Genomic DNA, 17,605 nt, shown 5'->3' with positions numbered 1-17,605 from the left:
TGACACAAATAAGCATAAAACACCTGGAGTTTATTCATAGGTCATTATTTATTATAGTATGGTAAATTATGTTTTGTTATAATCAACAACACCCCAGGGTTAACGTAATATAACATATTAGTAAATAAACTATAGGTCATTTGGGTTAGTTTTATTTGTTTTCAAATATTTACCGAGAGGAGAATCACAGTGTCTTAAATATACTACAAAACAAAAGACAGCCAGGTATTGTTTACCTTTTTCTCTATGATTAGATTAGCAGTGTAGTCTATGGCCAGAACATGATCTACTTATTATCAATTAATAGGAGAAATTGCTTCATGCTAATCCTTATGAACAGTGTCAAAACTATTAAAGATTGAAAATATAATTGGAAAGGAACCATACACTATAAACCCAGGGGAAGTTATAAGTTATACTATTTCCTAAGCTGTATATGGGTTAGAGTTCTTATTCCTGTCAAATCTAAGCTTTTAGAAATTTCTTAATTAACAAGGTATGATTTAATTTAAGGTGAACTTTTAAATGTTTAGTGTTAAAAATTAATACAATGTTAATGGTGTTTTAAGATTCATAATTAGCTTTCATGTGTTATTTCATCAGATCCTCATAACAATTCCTTCAAGAAGCAGGAAAGAGGTATTTCTCATTATATACTCAGGAAAATAGATATTGGAGAGGATACATGACTTGTCCAAGCACACAGAACTGAGTTTTCCTTGGTTCCTTTCAAATCTCACACCTCCCATCCAATCTATCCTGCCAACCATTCTTCCTCATTCTATCCTTAATTCAAAACACTTATTACTGCTTTTTACCTCAGTAGTTCAAGATATTGTTCTCCAATATTACTATTATAGTCTCCCTACTTCTATTCTTAACTTAGCAACAAATATATCAGCTCACAACACTCCCTTACTCAAAACTGTCCAAAGGCTTTTCCATCACTTAAGATAAAATCCATAATACCTACCATGGCCTATTAGTCCCTCTGTCACCTGGTCTCCTGACTACATCTCCTGTCACTCTCTCTCTACTATGTTCCAGTCACAATGACCTTTTTGATACTCCCCAAACATACCAAACTTGTCCCTCTTCAGGGCCTTGACTTTTGCTGTTCTCTCAGCCTGCAGCAACTGTTCCCCATATCTTTGCAGGACTGGCTTTCTCATTTCATTCAGGTCTGATAACAAATGCCACCTCCTCAGAGAAGCCTTCTCTTCTCACCAGAGACTGTTTTCAGCTGTAAGCTGCATGAGAGATCACTGGAGCACTAGTATAACAGCTGGAACCCAACAACTACTCAAGAAAGAGCTGCTGAATGAATGAATGAACAATTACTTATTTCCTACTGCATCCAGCACTATGCCCAGAGGGATATACAAATAAAAATGCTTACAATTTCTATTTAAGGAAAATATGCATTAACAATTTTGTATACATTTTAAAAAGTCACTGCAGGGAGATTTTGGGAAGCTCAAGGAAAAAAAAAAAAGGCAAAGCGGGGTTGGTGTGAAAGTGGTTGTAGTGAGTTAACAGGTGTGATACAATGAGGGTCTGGATAGTGCAGATGAGTAGAGAGAATGGGAAACCCAAGATACAGCTTACATGGAGAAACAAGAGGACTTCATGCTAAATTAAGTACAGGAACGAGGACAGCAGAGAAAGATTACCAGGGACACAATGAAAGAAACCTGTAGTGGTAGGGTGGAGTGACTTTTATTTTGGACAGTAAGTAAGCCCAGTGTTACCACAGGCTATTCAAATGGAGACGCTTCTCAACAACGGGTAGATATTGCGATTTAGAATAGTCCAAGGTTTAAAAATCAGTCATATAAAAAGTACAATTCAAGCCAAGAGAGTTTACCAAGGGAATGAATGTAAAGAAAAGACAAGACTATCCAACAGAATTTGGGGGATACCTATAAATAAGGCTCATGGGAAGCAAGAGAGGTGACACTGTACGGTGTTTTGTTATGTTTTAAGTCCAAGAAATAGAGAAATGGAAAATACACTGAAGGTGAAAGAGGAAAGATTTCTAAGGAGGAGAACATGTTAGCTTTAAATGATGCATGGAGGTATAAAAGAATATAAGACCGGAAACTTATTCTCTCCAAATTATCTATGTTCCCACCGTATCAGATCAGAAAAAGCCTACATAGATGGAATGCATTACTCTCTGTATCCAAAGACCTGCCTTCAGTGAACTCCTTCCTAGCATTATGCTTTCAACTTCAATCAATACAAAAAAAAAAACAGGCTTGTGATAGTAAAGAGTCAATAAAAAGGCTTGTGAAAGAACCAAATATACTTTCTATAAAACTCTGTAATTAAAAAAGCTATTAAATATTTTTAAATAGTTACATTCAAATAAAATAAGTAACTGAATAAAAAGATAAATGTTCCATTTTATTTTTTATTTTCTTGGACAAAAACAAGATAATTAAGACTAAATCTATAATTTAAAATGCATACTTGATTTAAAGCCCTAATCCTTAGAGTATAAAAACCTTGTAAAGGCATTCCTGGGCTTCCCTGGTGGCGCAGTGGTTGAGAATCCCTCTGCCAATGCAGGGGACATGGGTTCGACCCCTGGTCCAGGAAGATCCCACATGCTGCGGAGCAACCAGGCCCGTGAGCCACAATTACTGAGCCTGTGCTCTAGAGCCTGTGAGCCACAATTACTGAGCCTGCATGCCGCAATTACTGAGGCCCGTGTGCCTAGAGCCTGTGCTCCACAATGAGAGAGCCCACCACAGTGAGAAGCCCACGCACTGCAAGGAAGAGTAGCCCCCCGCTCACTGCAACTAGAGAAGGCGCGCGCGCAGCAACGAAGACCCAACACGGCCAAAATAAATAAATAAATAAAATAAATTTATTTTAAAAAAAAAAAGGCATTCCTTCATCATGGTAGTAGCAATTTTTACACATAACTTACTGGATATTTGCAAATGCATGAGGAAAAAAATATACATGAAATTAAGACGACACTAGAGGTTAAAGTCAGACAAATCTTAGGGCTTCTCATGAAAATCCTGGGTGGCTTTTACAATGAAAAGGTAATTCTTTAAAATCATCTTGAAACTAGGAAATATATTCAAGTTAGACATATAAAAAGTAATATTACATTTTATGAAAACATAATTCAACTAATGCATTGGTTATGTACTTTTCCCCCACCAGACACCATCTTAGTAAATATGCACAGAGAAAATCTCAACTATATTTACCAGTTTACCAACTATATTTACTATGTTTCCAATAATTAGCATGTAACTATCTCTATTTTTCTTCTTCCTCTGCCCCCAAATGGAAAAAGTCTTTCCTTATCTAATCAATTTTAGCATACTCAAGACTTCACCTTCACTTGACAACCTTACATAAGTTTCAATATATACAACGTAAGGATATTTATCCCTACCAAGCTTATTGAAAAGATTCAAAGGAATAAATGAATAAAAAATTTACTGGCTTTTTCTCACTCTATTCAATCTGAACATGAAAATATATGCTAATTAACCCTAAAATTCATTTAAAGTAATAGTCACTAAAATATTTAATCATTAATTTATATACCAGTTTAATGTTTTCTCTGTGTTCTATGCTCATTTCAAGGTATGGTTATATAATAAAAATTCTCTCTAAAATTTACATATGAAAAGTAATCTCATAAACCATATGCTACTGGTAGGCTATTTCAGTGTTGCAATCTTGGATTGTAGACATGGAAATTCTGTCTTTATCATTCACTTTTTAGAGAATCACAAGTATGCACAATTTGGCATACGTTTTTAAGGTTAATAACAAACTTTATAAAAATCTACACATGCTTCTACCATCATCTAGCTATTTCAAATCCTGTCTATTATTATTATTTTTTTTATTACTTGGGGAAATTACTTGGTAGGAAAAAAATCACGTGCTTCAATAAGCAATACTTTAGGGGGGAAGGATACTTGTAAATAATAGGAATCTATAAAACCGGAGAAACTGGTAAAAATGTGATCCACCACTAATGGAATACATATCAATATTCATGGGATGTGGGTCCCACAGATAAGGGAAGCCTGACTGTACTATGCTGCTTTATATAAGAGACTTGTGCATCTACTGATGTTGGTACCTGTGGCAGGGCCTAGAATCAATCCCCCACTGATATCAAGGGACAACTCTATTCTATACAGAGCTGTGCAATGGAACTTAATGCAATAATGGAAAAGTTTACTATCTGCACTGTCCGATACCCAGTCCATAGCCAAATGTGACTGTTGAGTACTTGTAATATGATTACAAGTGTGATTAAGGAACTGACTTTTAGATATTAACTAATTTAAATTTAAGTATCCACATGTGGCTAGTGACTACCGTATTAGCGCAACTAGGCATTTCTGAAACTATACTAAGATCAAAGTGTAAATGATCCTCCTAAAATATTTGAAAATTTATTTTCTCTATTTTTTTTAGACATAGAGAAAAAACCGTCAACTGTGTTGGGCAGAATATGTTCCATTCAGGAACAGTGCTCCAAATTTGGAGGGAAATTATTTTATCTTCAAATAACTTTCAAGTTTATGTTGGGTGGAAAAGAAGGTTTACTTTATTGCAGAATTCTTAATGTACCATAGTGCTTATAAGAGGAAGTAGTCTTAGATTTTGGAGAACTGAGTTTTAAATCTCTTTAAATTTAAATCTAAATCAGCTGGGTAGAAGTGGTTTACTTCATTTATTCATGCACTGTTATGACTAAAACCTCAACAGAACTTAGGAAAAAAAGAAATTTATTTTATTAACAATTTTAATAGTTCTGATCCTTGGGAACCTCTTTTTCCAACAATTATTTTCCCTTTCTTATTATGTTTTAAGAAAAAAACATGAGCAAGCTTTAACAACAAGACGAGAGTTTTATTTAACTAAGCACGTAATACGGTATGTAGGAAAGAAGCCTGCTGTCTAGTCTAGAGTAGGCATATAAATAGAAGACTTTATATAACATTAATATAAGTTTTGTTAAGCAGTTTTGTCAAATTATAAAAGCATCCATCAATTTAGATACTTTATCTACAAGCAACAAAGCTCTAAAGTGATAGAAATCATTTCCTGACCCATACAAACAGTTGACTATGTTGGTGTCTGGCTAAAAGCTGTTTTTCTGATTTCATGGGGGGAGGACATCGAAGGAAAGAAAACAGGCAGCTTGAATGGATAGTTCCAATTCCAAGCAGTATTTTGGTGCATAATACTCACTGAATGCTTTCTGTCCTCAGTTTCACCTGTAGGTCTAAGCAGGGTATTCAGTAAAATATTAGATGTGCATCTTCCCTTAATGTTCAGAGAAGCTGTGAAGGCCAGAGCTCCAATGATTCCTGCCACTGCACGTTAATCCATTTAAATTAATCCAATCCCTACCAGATACCAAGGGACGACTGTAATTCAACACCTGCTGTTAGAAAATAACCAGAGCCCACTATCTACACTAGAGATACCCAGGAAGTTAAAAAGTGATTATAGCCTCCCAAGAGAAGTAAAACAAATGATAGTTTCTCATTTTAAAACACCAAACTTTGTCATATCACAACCTAAAACAAAGTGAGCTTCCCCTTAAGAGAACTGCTTTAAGTATTAAAGAAAACCAAAAGCAGAAATAAAAAAGTTGTACATCTCTTTAAGTTTTTAAAGAGATGATTTACCATGATTCTAACTTTTTGCCACTCTTTCCAAACTACTACTCTCTTCAGCTAAACTACTTCATACTAAACTACTAAATACTACTTCTGGTAAAACCAAATACAAACAGATAGCATTTAAAAAAGCACTTCTTGGAGAAAACTCTAATTTGAAAAGATACATGCACCCCAATGCCCATAGCAGCACTATTTACAATAGCCAAGACATGGAAGCAACCTAAATGTCCATCTATAGATGAATGGATAAAGAATATGTGGTACATATATACAACGGAATATTACTCACCCATAAAAAGAAATAAAATAGGGACTTTCCTGGTGGCACAATGGTTAAGAATCTGCCTGCCAATGCAGGGGACACGGGCTTGAGCCCTGGTCCGGGAAGATCCCACATGCCGCGGAGCAACTACGCCCATGCCCAACAAATACTGAGCCTGTGCTCTAGAGCCTATGAGCCACAGTTACTCAGCCTATGTGCCACAACTACTGAAACCTGCACACCTAGAGCCCATGCTCTGCCACAAGAGAAGCCACTGCAATAAGAAGCCTGCACACTGCAACGAAGAGCTGCCCCTGCTCGCTGCAACTAGAGGAAGCCTGTGCGCAGCAACAAAGACCCAATGCAGCCATAAATAAATAAATAAATAAATTCATTTATTTTTTAAAAAAAGAATGAAATAATGCCATTTGCAGAAACATGGATGGACCTAGAGACTACCATACTAAGTGAAGTCAGACAAACATGATATCACTTATGTATCTATATAAGTGGACTCTAAAAAAATGATACAAATGAACTTACTTGCAAAACAGAAATAGACCCATAGACATAGAAAACAAACTTATGGTTACCAAACAAGAAAAGAGGGGAGAGGGATAAATTAGGAGCTTGGGATTAACAGATACCCACTAGTATACGTAAAATAGATAAATAAGGTCTTACTGTATAGCATAGGGAACTATACTCAATATCTTGTAATAACCTATAATGGAAAAGAATCTATATGTACACTTTGCTGTACACCAGAAACTATCACAGCATTGTAAATCAACTATACGTCAATAAAAAATAAATATAAAATAAAACAGCACTTCTTGTATTATCAGTGATTTTACATTTCTTATAAAATTGTATTTCCATAAATTACCAAAATATATCAATAATTTCACTATCCTTACTACAAAAAGCCGTCATTCCCTCAAAATATATCATATCCTTCATTTGCAACACTTGTCCTTACTGTTCTGTGTGACTGAAACTTCTCTAGAAGAGTTATAATTCCCACAGGTTAACATACAAAATTTTTAGACAACTAACGTAAGCCTTACTACAATGAAGTTTAGTTAGAGCTCAGATGGCAACTTTATAATTTTGCTGATAATAAAAACCACGCAAACAAAGCACAACTGGCTATTAAACTTGGTGAATTGTTTTTTAATTTAAGTATATATAAAGCTGTGTGTTTTTCTAAAGTTTACCACCCTATTCTTCCAACACTAATTAGTACCTCTCAAAATCTTTACTCCCTCTTCATGGGTTTCTGCTTTAGAGCCATAAATGGGTATCCAGTAGAAGAAGAAAGTGGTAGCACTGTCAAGAGGTGTTGAAACACTCTTGAGGCTAATATATACACAATATCCAAAAATGAACTAATCACTTGGATGAAGTAATATAATGAAGGGCTTCATTTGAGAAAAATTATATGCTGTTTTGGCTGTATCTTTATTTCTCTAACCATAAGTTTTTTAGGGAATTCAACTCAAATTGTAGCAATAGAGAGAGCAAAAGCCTTTAGGAATTACTATTAACTAAACTAAAATACATTATTTGAATATAAATTTGGGGGAAATTTTAGTTTTTATCTAAATTAGAGTCCATCTCAGTCTTGTCAACAAATGCCAAACGAATAATTTGCCACTGATAAGACTGCCTTGTAAAAAACCACCTTACTCGAACAGGCTAGCAATCAAGACAAACACAAAGCTCGTAGTTTTATAAAGCTTTCATGTATCATAGCTAAAAGACTTAAATGAAACTATTCCACACCAAACTTTCAAAGATCCAATTCAGATTATGGCTATGAAGACTTGGTGAAGCAATTAAGCAATCTAACAATATACAATCAAAAAAATATATTTCATTAGATGTAACAAAGTTGCCGTCATTAATAAATACTAGATTTCAGATAATACACATTTTACTCTTTTCTATTAAAAGAACTTTGCTATGAATATTTAGGGATATTAAGTAATCATTACTACTATTTTACTTTTCCTGAGAATTCTTAGAATGATTTCATCATAAAAAAGAAATCTGGTCTAATGCTTCCAACAGGGACTACATTACCCTGGTCCACTTTCAAAATTTTGGCATACATGCGTAAGATACCTTAGGCAATCTCTTAGTACATCAGTTTGCCATGCCATAATTATCTACTTCACAAGGATGTTGTGAAGTTCTAGTTAATTATGCTTATAAAATTTTTTGAGGTATACAGATGAAAGAGAGGTGTAAGGCTCAGATCCAATTAATTGCTATGTACTTGATGAAAAAAATGCCACTTAAAAGCATTTATTAGTAACAACATGGATGAGATGGAGAAGACTTGGGTAGGAATAAGTTTGGTGATGGCGATAGCGATAGTGTTAAGAAATCAAGAATTTGGTTTTGGCAAAGTACCCAAGTGAAAAGTTTCAGAAAAAAAAATGACATGATTGACTGTGACAATGCTGCTGGAAAAACACTTAACCTAAGGACTGAGAAATGACCATTGGATTTAGCTAGATAAACTTCACTGGTGCCCAGGACACGAATGTTGTCATCAGAGTGGTGTGGACAAAAGCACTGAATAGGATAAGTAAAGCAGAGAAAGTGCAATGAGGATGTAGAAGCAGCATATATGGAAAACTCTTTGAAAGGGTTTGCTATAAAAAACTGTAGAGAAACAGCACTGTAGCTTGAGGGGGATGTGGGACCTTGAAAGGTTTTTGTATTAAGATGGAGGAATACTACAGCATGTTTATATGCTGATGAGATGGATTTAGGGAAGGAAAAAATGCTGATAGGGAAAATTACAAAAGCAAAATCAATGATTACTAAGCACTTAATAAATGTATAAATCTGTCCTTGCTGCTAGAAATGCAAAGATAATAAAGACATGAGCTAATTTAATAATTCTATGGAAACTATATTAAAAATGATAGGGGAAAACACCACATATAATTAAATTAAAAATCCTTTAGAAACAATATTATTTTGTAATAGAGGCTGCCATGTTAAAAATATGAAAGCAATGTTGACATATTTTATGATGTGACAGCAATGTCCTTCTAAGCTATACACATGCAGCTGCACAGTATAAAAATAATGCCGTACACAGCTCTTATTTGATTATGCACAGTGGGGCTTAAATAGGATCAATGTTAGACAAAAAGTACAGCCAGCAATTTCAGAAAACATCTCCACCATATTTTCCCTTTTCCCTCCTCTGTACTGACCTATTTCCACTTTTGGATTTCCAGCACCATCCTATTCTATAACTTATCACCCTATTCAAAACAGAAAGCAATTCATATTATCAATCATTATATTGATATTATCAATCATTTTATACAATTATCAATCATTTATACAAATGTTTATCAATCATTTATACAAATGTTTATCATTTCCAAAGTTCCATTCTTTTTGCTTATTACTTCCTACCATTTTCCCCTGCCTCCTTAAAAAAGTTAAAACTTAGATAGTTATAAGGAATTTGAAAGTTATAAAGACAGTTACTAATTACCTATTAGGGTAAATTAATCTAGATAAGTTTCTCAAACACATTTGCATTTCAGGCTTTTTTTCCCTCTAATTATAACATCCTTTATCTCTGTATATTTTTATACCCTGTCTTGTTCTAAAATATGAGGTAATAAACTAAGATGAGGTAAGCTACTAATAAGGTATATAATATTCATAATAAAAATAAGAACCTTAGAGTGAAAAAAATAAGATCAGGCCAAGAGCTTAGTTTCAAAACTGCATGCCATAAGGCCCTGTACTCTATGTTGCTGAAGGATGAAATATATGTCTTTGGGTTTCCTGATAACCAATGCAAAGAAGAAATGATTGTCATATGCAGCTTTTGCCTGTATGTATTATTCACAGTACTCATAAAGTGAAAAGAAATAATTTTCTTAAAGAAAGCACAGCTCTTTTTGTTACTGTGACCTGAGGAAAGTCGTTGTATTGAGTGGTCAAAAATATTCCAGCAATAAACAAAATAATGAGTTTTTTGTGTGTTTTTTTGTTTGTTTGTTTGTTTGGGCCATGCCACATGGCTTGTGGGATCCTAGTTCCCCAACCAGGCATTGAACCCAGGCCACCGGCAGTGAGAGCACGGAGTCCTAACCACTGGGTCACCAGGGAATTCCCAAATAATGAGTTTTGAAGAACTATTTCTTTAACTTCCCTCAGAGATTGGCCATTGCCATCATACTAGAGAGCATTTTAGCAGCTAAAACAGCATATGGTTCAAGTATGTCACACGTAAGTTTAATTCAAGGATAAGATATGGACAATGCAGAGCAGTATTCTACATGTTTCAGGTATTCTTCTGCCAAATATTAAAATTTCAGAAATCACAATGAATTTTTTAGATTGAGATACAATTCACATAAAATAAAATTCACCATTTTAAAGTGTACACTTCAGTGGCTTTCGTATATTCATAATGCTGTGCGACCATCACCACTATTTAATTCCAGAACATTTTCATCAACCCCAAAAGAAACACCATACCAATTAAGTAGTCATTACCTATTCTCCCCTTCACCCTCTCTTCCAGCCCCTGGCAACCACTGATCTACTTTCTGTCTCTATGAATTTGCCTATTCTGGACATCTCACATAAATGGAATCATATAATATGTGAACTTTTGTGTGTGGCTTCTTTCACTTAGCATGTTTTCAAAGCTCATCCATATTGTAGCTTATATCAGTGCTTCACTCTCTTTTATGGCTGAATAATATCCAATTACATGCACATTTTACTTACCTAGTCGTCAGCTGATAGACATTTTGGTTGTTTCCACTTTTTGGCTATTATGAATAACACTAAGAACATTCATGTACAAGTTTTTGTGTGGACATAAATTTTCAGTTCTCTTAGATATATACCTAGAAATGGAAGTTGGGTCATATGGTAGCTCTATGTTTAACTTACTGAATAATTGCAAAACTGTTTTCCAAAGTGGCTGTACCATTTTACATTCCCACAAACAGCATATGAGACTGCCATATACTCCATCCTCGCCAGCACTTATTTTTCAGTTTTTGTCTTTTTATATTTCTCAGTAGATATGAAGTATTATCTCATTGTGGTTTTGATTTGCATTTCCTGATGTCTAATGATGTTGAGCACCTTTTCATGTGCTTATTGCCATTTCTATAACTTCTTTAGAGAAATATTCAAATCCTTTGCCCAGTCTTTAATTGGGTTATTTATCGTTTTTGTTGTGGCGTTCACACTGTGAACACTGTTGTGTTCAAAATGAATTTTTAAAGATTGTCATCTATTACCAGTTTCTAAATTAAGAGTGACAAACGTAAAAGATTATAATTTGTGGGGCTTCCCTGGTAGTGCAGTGGTTGAGAGTCCGCCTGCCGTTGCAGGGGACACGGGTTCGTGCCCTGGTACAGTTAGAGGCCCCGGGACCCAAAAAAAAAAAAAAAAAAAAAAAAGATTATAATTTGTGAAAATGAAGATGGCAGATCAAAACTACTTTGAGACAGAATACACATCTCGATATCATAAGGATCTATTGTATAATATTAATGTCAACACTAAATCCTTGCACTGCTTGCGAATTCTCTTCCTCTTCACCATCAAATATACCACCTAGTTAATGAACAGTTGATATCCATAAGGAGGCATATTGTTTTAACATTCAACAAAAACTGGCAATTGTCAAATAATCAGAAAAAAGGGGAGATATTAAAACAGCTTGCAGGAGTTCAAAAAAAACTTAACAAGATAAATGGATTACAGTCTGAAAAAGTAACAGCACATAATACTTGCATGCTCACTGAGTTCTTATGCAGACTGAAAAGCTTTACAAAAATTAAAAGCTCTCTTATTTGGGGCTTTAAAAGCAATGCTGGCTTAATTTTTTTCAACAACGTCCAAGAATATGCCAGTGCCTGTATTACTCTAGTTTGAACAGGTAATGTTTTTCTTTAAAGTTCTAGGTTAGAAAAAAGTACCTTACTGATCATCAAACTAGTTAACCAGATTCAAACAGCAGTTGGAATTCATGGTAAAAAGGATGGTGAAAAGAACACTCCTGAGTTTCCTGATTGTGATTATTAGGAGATGGAATTTGAAACAAAGATAGTACTGAATTTGCTGGGAGTAGAGGACAAGATCATGAAAAGCTACTAAGCTAAAGTACTTGACTATCTAAGTTTTATTAGACATAATTTTAATTCACTTCTATCATACTAAGTTTTATTATGTTACTTACTCTTTTTTTCCTTATATTAGAGTTTCCATGACCTAACCCCTCACATTACTTGGCATGCTCTCTGCTCTACCTAGTGATGTGCAGGCAGCATTTATCAAGTAACAATGAATATACATCATCATAACATCATAACAAATATGTCTTGCCTTATATCTCCAACATATATTTGTGATATTATCAGTGATACATAATCATTACATATTAATAACACCCAGCTTTGTTCTCAAAACAAGTTAAAAAGATGGTTTAAGTGAAAAATAGATTCTTGGTCTTAAAACTGCTAGTGAATTAAACAAGCATAAAAGTTGTAATATTTCGAAGAGAATATCTGCCTTTAGTTTCTAAAACAATTGGGAAGTGAGCTATTCAAGATGAAACAATGACTGTTTTTGGAGCAATCCAAAGAATAACCACATACTACAAAATGTGCACACTGTGTTCTTCCTTTTCCTATCATATACTTAAACAAAAAAGAAGCTTCAATAAAAATATAAAACAGGGACTTCCCTGGTGGTCCAGTGGTAAAGAATCCACCTTCCAATGCAGGGGATGCGGGTTTGATCCCTGGTTGGGGAACTAAGATCCCACATGCCGCAGGGCAAACCCTGTGCCGCCACAACTGCTGAACCCGGGCGCCTCAACTAGAGAGCCTGTATGCTGCAAACTACAGAGCCCATGCACTCTGGAGTCCATGTGTCACAACTAGAGAGAGAAAACTCACATGCCACAACTAGAAAGGAGCCTGCGTGCCACAACAAAAGATCTCACCTGCCTCAGTGAAGATCCCACGTGCCACAACTAAGACACGATGCATCCAAAAAATAAATTAATTTTTTAAATAAGAAATGAGAGCAGTCTTGCGGGACAGAGACCTCAATCTATGGAATCTGTACTAACTCTGAATAGTTTGTGTACGAATTGAATTAAATTCTTGGAGACCCAGTTGGTGTTGAAGAATTGGAGAATTCATTGCTCGTTTTTGGAAAAAAACCCCAGTAATACTCAATACATTTATTTTTGGAGAAATGAATGAGTGAAAAGTAAATACAAAAGAAGTAAATCACACTTATTTATTAAAATGTATAGTCATTTTTGTGTCACTTTTTAGAGTTTGCTTTTCCTTTTTCCTCTTCTTTTATATTCAATTTTTGTATATAGATAATGTTTGCTTTTATCTTTAATAATTATTTTAGCATAAGCACTCTCCTTTAAACTGAATATTACTTTCAAGTTCACCAAAACTTAAACCAAAGCCTATTATCAAAATCAAAAACAAAAATCTGATTCTCCTTTATGAAAGAGAATCTAGCATGGATTTATATACTTGTCTCATATTATTTACCATAAGCAACGTAAGAATACTGTTTAAAAGATTTTCTTTTCCAGAGATTAGCAGAGTACTAAGGATATGAAGGGTACTTACTAACTAGCTGGAAGAGAAAAGGAAATATTGTAAGAGAAAAAAAGTTAGAAAAAACTCTGGAAATTGGGAGAGAAGAAGGGAAAGATAGAAAATTGAAAAAAAAAAAAGTACAGGATGGGACAGGGGAATAAGGGGTAGACTGAATTTGCCCAAAGAATATTTTAAGTGATCCTCAAGAAAATAATTTCATATTAAAAAAACCATGAAATGTTAACAAGACCACACAGAGGTAAGACATGAAAGGAAAACTTGATGCAAGAAGTCTGGTAATAAGAGACCCTGAGTTGCTAAAACGATCTTGAAAAAGAACAAAGTCAGAGGGCTCCACTTTTTGCTTTCAAAACTTACTACAAATCTACACCAATCAAAGCAGTGTGCTAATGCTTTACTGCTGTATATTTAGATCAATGAAATGGAATTGAAAATCAAGAAATAAACCTTTACTTTTATGGTCAATTGATATCTGACATCAGTGCCAAAACAATTCAATGAGGAAAGAATGTCTTTTCAACAAAATGTGCTGGGACAACTGGATAACCACAATGCAAAAGAACAAAGTTGAATCCCCTACGTCACACCATACATAAAGATTAACTCAAAATGGATCAATGAACCAAATGTAAGAGCTACAATTATAAAACTCTTTAAAGAAAATATAGATGTAAATCTTTTCTACCTTGGATTAGGCAATAATTTCTTATATCTGACATTAAAAGTAAAAGCAATCAGTCAAAAGCACAAGTAATCAAAGGAAAGATAGATAAATTGAATTTTATCTAAATGAAAAATTTTGTGCTTCAAAGGACACTATGAAGAAAGTGAAAAGACACCAATGTAATGTGAGAAAATATTTGGAAATCATATCTCTAATGAGGGAATTATATCCAAAATATATATTAAAAACTCTTAAAACTCAATAATTAAAAACATGACACAATTTAAAAATGGGGAAAGGATTTGTATAGACATTTATTCAAAGAAGATATAAAAATGACCAATGAGCACAAGAAAAGATGCTCAATATCATTAGCCATCAGGGAAATGCAAAGCAAAACCATAATGAGATACCATTTCACACCCACTAGAATGGCTAAAATGAAAAATACAAAATATAGCAAGTGTTGGTGAAGATGTGAAAAAACTGTAAACTTTAAATATTGCTAGTGGGATTGCAAAATGTTGCAGCCACCTTGGAAAATATTTGGCAGCTCCTCAGTAAGTTAAACATAAATTACCATGTCACCCAGCAATTCCATTGCCAGGTATATACCCAAGAGAACTGAAAACATATGTCCATACAAAAATCTATATGTACGTAGATTTTATACATGAGTGTTCATAGCAGCATTATTCCTAATTATTCAATATTTAAAATTATTCAAAACTCCATCACTAATAAATGGATAACAAAATATGGTATATCTCTACAATGAAAGATTATTTGGTAATAAAGTGGAAGGAAGGCAGTGATACATGCTACAACATAGGTAAACCTAGAAAACATTATATTACATGAAGAAAACTCGTCACAAAGACCACGTATTATAAGGTTCCATTTATATGTGCAGAATAAGGAAACCTATAGAGATAAAAAGTAAATTATTGGTTATTAAGGCCTGGGAGAGTGGAAAATAGGGAGTGATTTCTGGTTTATATGAGATTTCTTCATGGGATGATAAAAATGTTCTAAGGGAGTTCCCTGGCCATCCAGTGGTTAGGACATGGTGGTTTCACTGCCATGGCCTAGGTTCAGTCCTTGGGCAGGGAACTAAGATCCTGCAAGCCACATGGCGCAGTAAGTAAATAAATGTTATTAATTAATTTAAATTACTTAGTGGTGATGGGTATACAACTCTGTGGATACATGAAAAACCATTGAATTGTATGTGTATTTAAAAGGGAGAATTTGGGGGATGTGAGTTATATCTCAATAAACCTTTTTTTTTTTTTAAAGTTAAGAGACACATAGGAGACATTAAGAGGCTCAGACATAACTAATAGGAGGGCAAAAGGAAAGAAATGAAGGAAATGATAAAGAAGTGGTATTTGAAGAGTTAACAGCTAAGTGATTCTTAGAATTGAGGAAAGAATAAGTTTCTAGATTGAAAGTATATTTTGTGTCTCAAAAAGGTTAAATAAAAATACATCCATATCTAGACACCACAAGATGAAACTCCAAAGCATCGGGATAAACAGGAAATCATAAGAGATGTCAAAGGGAAAAATACAGATGACCTCATAAGGAATAAGGACATACTATTCTTCAGCAACAACAGAAACCAAAACACAATAAAGTAATAGCTTCAAAGTTAGAAGTTTTATATAAAATATAGTTATCTGTTCCTTAATGACTAGTTTGTTTATTTTTTTCTTATTTTATGGGAGGGTAATTGTAATTGTTGATAGTGCTTCTTTCTTGATTATTCATTTACTCCGGTCTTTAAAAATCCTGAAACAATTTTGCTACTTCATTTTTCTAGGAAATTATACATTTTATATAAGACGTCAACTTATTGAGATAAAGTTATTTGTTTGTTATTTTTTGGGTGCACAAAGTTTTAGGATTTTTATGTCTTGATAAGTCTTGATGAAAGCAACCCTTTATCATTAATTTCTGTCAGCCCTGATAATATTCCTTGCTTTAATATCTAATTTGCTTTAAATTAATATGATCAATCTAGTTTTCTTTTAATTAGCATTTGTAGAGTATATATTTTATAGCACTTTACTTTTAATCTACCTAGGTCTTTATATTTAAAATGAGTTTCTCTTCAACAGCATATAGTTGGGCCTTAGACTTTTAGCCAATCTGACAATCTCTTGTTCTTATTGAAGTATTTAGATCATTTACATTTATTATAATTATTGATAAGACTGGATTTAAATCCACCCTCTTGCTACCTGTTTTCTATTAGTCCTATGTTTTTATGTTCCTTTTCCCTCTTTTCCTGCTTTCTTTTGGATTAAGTATATATTATTTATTATGAAAATGAGGAAAGACAGACAAAGAGGAAAAGGCTCCTTTCATGAATCTAGTTTAATTTTGAAAGCAAAACCAAACCATTTTAATTGCAAAATTCTAAATAAACTAGTAAATCAAATCAAGCAAAATATTAAAATACTATTAACAAATCATGATTAAGTAGGTTTCATTCAGAGAATGCAATGATGAGTCTGTTTTTGAAAAGTTATTAATCATGGTTACAATATTAATGAATTCAAAAGAGAAAATTACAATATCTTCTCAAAAATGAGAAAAAAAAAGTATTCAAGAAAATTTAACTCTAAGCTGTGATTAAAAATTCTTATCCAACTTAGTGGAACAGTAGAGAATTTCTTTAAGAGGACAACATATTAATAGTCACAAACAATAGTTAAAATAAAGAAGCATTCCCAATATGTTAAAAAAAAAAAAAGGTAAATGTTTGTTGTTACCACTTCTGCTTAATATTATAATTCCTACTCAATGAAATAAGTTAAGTCTGTGGGATTCCTGGCTCGCAGCCAAGGTGAAGTCCCAGTCAACAACTAGCATCTACCACAAGATGCCAGCAAAGGTATCTCCAGATAATTCCAGCCCACAGCAGTCAAGCCACCCCAGACTTCCAGTCATTCCATCTGAGGCATGTGGAACAGAAACAAGGCAACTTTGCTATAAGCTTTCTGAACTCTGAACACACAGAAACCAGGATATATAATAAAATAACTGTTGTTGATTAAAGCAACTAAGTTTTGGGTTCTCACTGGAACAATGAAACAACAGCAAAATTTTTTAAAAAGCATAATCATAAAATAAAAAGCTAACTTTGAAAATTAACAATTTTTAAGTTGCTATACAACAAAGGCACTTAAATCAAAGTGAAAAGACAAGGCACTGAATGAGAGACATACCCAATGCATTTAGGATATATGTAGAGTAAGAAATACACCTAATTTTGAAAAATAGGCCAAGAATATGAATAGGCAATTCACAAAATAAGAAACTTAGA

At 33.8% G+C, this 17,605-nt stretch overlaps 1 protein-coding gene across 4 annotated transcripts in view; it reads right to left on the bottom strand.

The window, feature by feature from the left end:
• The window catches only part of LOC112393639 (bromodomain adjacent to zinc finger domain protein 2B-like), a 190,688-nt gene that overhangs the window by 103,764 nt on the left and 69,319 nt on the right, over positions 1-17,605 (bottom strand). Inside the window, exon 1 of one of the 4 annotated variants that reach the window (XM_024735993.1) lies at positions 5,245-5,363. The exons of the other annotated variants lie outside the window; for them this stretch is intronic. The gene's annotated coding sequence lies outside the window, so the exon portion shown is untranslated. Of the gene's footprint in view, positions 1-5,244; positions 5,364-17,605 lie in introns of those variants that run through there. 4 annotated transcript variants of the gene reach the window in all.

Source organism: Neophocaena asiaeorientalis, unplaced genomic scaffold, assembly GCF_003031525.2.
Source record: "Neophocaena asiaeorientalis asiaeorientalis breed wild unplaced genomic scaffold, Neophocaena_asiaeorientalis_V1.1 scaffold72, whole genome shotgun sequence".
Classification (NCBI taxonomy): Eukaryota; Metazoa; Chordata; class Mammalia; order Artiodactyla; family Phocoenidae; genus Neophocaena; species Neophocaena asiaeorientalis.
Note: the sequence above shows the minus strand (reverse complement) of the source record. Positions and strands in the feature narration are given on the sequence as shown.